This window comes from Anomaloglossus baeobatrachus, chromosome 1 (assembly GCF_048569485.1).
Source record: "Anomaloglossus baeobatrachus isolate aAnoBae1 chromosome 1, aAnoBae1.hap1, whole genome shotgun sequence".
In the NCBI taxonomy this organism is placed as follows: domain Eukaryota; kingdom Metazoa; phylum Chordata; class Amphibia; order Anura; family Aromobatidae; genus Anomaloglossus; species Anomaloglossus baeobatrachus.
Window position 1 is genome coordinate 48,380,317 of NC_134353.1, and position 3,880 is coordinate 48,384,196.

Below are 3,880 nucleotides of genomic sequence, written 5' to 3' on the forward strand. Positions count from 1 at the left end.
GCTGTCCCTCAGTCCTCTTTCTCCTACCTAGCAATGGAGTACACCCTTATTTTTTAGATGCCCCCATTCCTCAGCGGCTTTCCCTAATATGCCCTGAATTCCCTATTAATAGTCACAGGGCATCAGTCACAAGGACCTTTTAATAAATGTGAACGATACAGTTTCAATGTGGATTATCACTTATCTGTCATCCCTTTGTTGTGGGGTGCCTAGAGACAGCCAATAAATTCAAATCATAGATTTCTCAGGACCTCAACGCATTTCACTCCTTTTGAATGGTGAACGGAGTTCATCAGGATTTTTTTTTTTTTCATAGTGGCATATTCTAAGGAGGATTCCTTAGATGTTGTAGCCTCCAGGGATCTGAGCGGTATGATATATGATTTGTCCTGAGGAAGAAGCCAAAAGGCTTTGAAACATGTAGACAAAATCATTCCTTCTACATGGATCTTCCTTTCTACGGCAGCGCGGTTTATTAACCCTTTTATCTCCAAATCTAAACTACAGCTAGGTCCAAATTTAAACTACAGCTTATCTCCAAATTTAAACTACAGTTTTGGATGGTGGCACGTTTTTTGGCATTTTTTACTGTTTACCAAAACATATTCAAAATACAGTGGAATTTCAGTTTATGAGTAAGCCAGTTTGCGAGTATTTCGCTATACGAGTAAAGCTTGCTGTAAATTTGTAACTCAGTTTACGAGCAAGCTTTGCTGTTTGAGTAATACTCACCGCACACACTTCTGGTTCCGTACTTTCACCGTGCTCTGACCCGCTCTTGCAGTCCGCACAAACACACACAAACAGACACAAACACGCACAAACACACACAAACACGCACAAACACACGCACACACAGAAAGTCACTCACATATTATGCTCACCTTATCTTCCGTTCCATCGCCGGCCTCATGGTTCTTGTAGTTCGCTGATACAGGATGTGTATCGGGTAACCATCGCGACGATGGAGGAACTTCCGCTGTCAGACGCTACTCAAAGGCAGCACGCTGGATAATCAGAGGCAAGCGGCTCCTGCCTTTGACAGCAGCGCTCCGGCAGCAGAAGCTCCGGCATTGGTCGTGATGCTTACCCGATACACATCCTGTACTTGCAAACTACAAGAACCAGGAGTCCGGCGATGGAACAGAAGGTAAGGTGAGTATAATATGTGTGTGTTCGTGTGTTTGTGTGTGTTTGTGTGTGTGTGGAATGGCACAATAGGGGACCAGGATGGGACATTGAACAAGTTCTGGAACGAATTGTCTGAGCTTGCATTATTTCCTATGGGAAATTTTGCTTTGCTAGATGAGTAACTTGGTTTACAAGCACACTCCCAGAACAGATTGTTCGTAAACCAAGGTTCCACTGTACATTTATATAATCAATGTGATCTTAAAGTACAGTCTCTGATTTTAAATTTTAGGATATTTGCATCCTTATTAGAGTAAGGGTGTAAAAATTACAGCTTTTTAATATGTAGTCTGAATCTTTTTCAATTTACCAAAAGTAATTGAACAATTATCTCAAAAGTTTTTAATGTGCTCCATGGGCTACTCCCTTATTAATACATCATCAATACAGCAGGTAAAAGGTCTGGAGCTGATTCCAGGTATGGCATTTGTATTTGAAAGCTGTTGCTGTGAACCCACAACATGCGGTCAAAGGAGCTCTCAATGGAAGAGAAACAGGCCATCAATAGACTGAAAAAAGAAGAACTACATCAGAGAGATAGCAAAAATGTTAGAAGTGGCCAAATCAATAGTTTGATACATTATGCAAAAATAACGCAATGGTGAGCTGGGAACTCAAAAAGTGGATAACCAGAAAAGACAAGAGTTATGGATGATGGCAGAAAGCTTTCCATAGTAAAGTGTTGTGTATGTCATCCAAGTGGGTGCTTGTGTGGAGCTCCCTCTGATTGAGATTCAGAGCACAAAATGATACGGGCAGATGTATTGCTTGCGGAACAGTCTTTGGAGCCTATACAGGGTTCTCTCTAATGCTGAACTGCATTTTTGTAACTAAATCCAGCTTTAAACTTCTCCACAACAGTATCACGGACCTGCCTGTTGTGTTCCTTGGTCTTCATGATGGTCTCTGTGCTTTAAACAGAACACTGAGACTATCACAGAGCAGATGTATTTATACAGAGACTAGATTACACACAGGTGGATTTTTTTTATCATCATCAGTGATTTAGGACAACATTGAATCATTCAGAGATCCTCAATGAACTTCTGGAGTGAGTTTGCTGCACTGAAAGTAACGAGGACGAATAATATTGCACGCCCCAATTTTCAGTTTTGGTTTTTTTTATAAAAGTTTAAAATAAGCAATAAATTTCGTTAGACTTCACAACTGTGTCCCACTTATTGTTGATTCTTCACCATAACATTAAAATTTGTATCTTTATGTTTGAAGCCTCAAATGTGGGGAAATGTTGAAAAATTCAAGGGGGGCAAATACTTTTGCAAGGCACTGTATAGAGGGGGAAAGACTTTGTGGTCTTAGGATTTTTTTTTTCTATCAGGCGTTTGGTATTTTTTGAAAGGTTTTTTGCTGGCCACAATCAGTTATCTTTCCGGTCCTGTTGTATCTAGTAAGTCGGGCCTCACTTTGCTAATCTATATTTTCTGTGTATGTTTTCTTACATCACCGTCGTTGCATGTTGGGGGCTTGCTATTTCTTTGGGGACTGCTCCGAGGCAAGTTAGGATTCCTCATTTCTATCTTTGAGGTATAGCAAGTTTCTTCATCAGTAACAAGGTGTCTAGGTGTGTTAGGAACATCCCACTGCTACTTCTAGTGTTGTAGATGGGGGATTGCGGTCATCTTAGTTTCCAACTAAGGTTTTGTTTTTTCCTGAATAATGGGATATTTGTGATCATCCACAGTTACCAGTTCATAACAGTAAAGAAAAACACTTTCACAATATCCAGTCAAATGAAGCCCACACTCGAGGAAGTCAGTGTTTTCAGATCTAAGTCTACCATAAAGAGAAGACTTTAAGAGAGCAAATACAGAGGGATCCCACAAAACTCAAATCATTAATCAGCATTAAAAATAGAAAGGCCAAATCACATTTTGCCAAAAAAAATCTAAGGAAGCCACCTCAGTTTTGGATAAGCATTCTGTAAACAGATGAAACTAAAATTAACTTGTTCCAGAATGATGAGAAGAAAGTATGGAGAAGGCTTGGAACATCTCATATTCGTAAGCACACCGCATAATCTGTAGTTGATGGTGAAGGCAGTGTGATGGCTGAGCATACACGGCTTATAATGGCCCTGGTTTACCGGTGTTTATTGATGATGCGACTGAAGACAGAAGGACGTGGGTTAATTTTGAAGTGTACAGGGTGATGCTTTCTGCTCAGATTAAGCCAAAAGAACTAAGGTTGATAGAAAGTCGCTAGGATGGACAATGACATAAAAAATATATTTTTTTTTAATATGGAATGCTTCACGAATTTGCGTGTCATCTTTGCGCAGGGGCCATGCTAATCTTCTCTGTATCGTTTCAATTTTAGTATATGTGCTGCCAAAGCGAGCACACAATGACCCAAAAACATACTGCTAAAGTAACCCAGAATTTTTTTACAGCAAAGAAGTGGAATATACTGCAATGGCCGAGTCCCTCACCAGATCTCAACCCCATTGTGCTGCATTTCACATGATTAAGACAAAACTTAAAGCATCACTCCAGCATTTTTCTTTTATTGCACCACTGAAGTGGTGCTTTAAATATAAGTCCACTGACTCCTGTTTAATACCCACCTTCCAGTGGCTTCATCTTTTATCACTGTCGCTCCGGTCGGTCTTCAAGAATTCTGAATTACTGTCGCAGAGCACTCCTGGTCACTCTTTCATACATCACTATGA

The 3,880-nt window shown here is 40.2% G+C and overlaps 1 non-coding gene across 1 annotated transcript; it reads right to left on the minus strand.

Moving 5' to 3' along the window:
- Positions 1–3,445: 3,445 nt before the first annotated feature.
- Positions 3,446–3,552, minus strand: LOC142258640 (U6 spliceosomal RNA). The gene has a single exon (XR_012727828.1). It is a non-coding gene; the product is annotated as a U6 spliceosomal RNA (small nuclear RNA).
- Between the last annotated feature and the right edge of the window lie 328 nt (positions 3,553–3,880).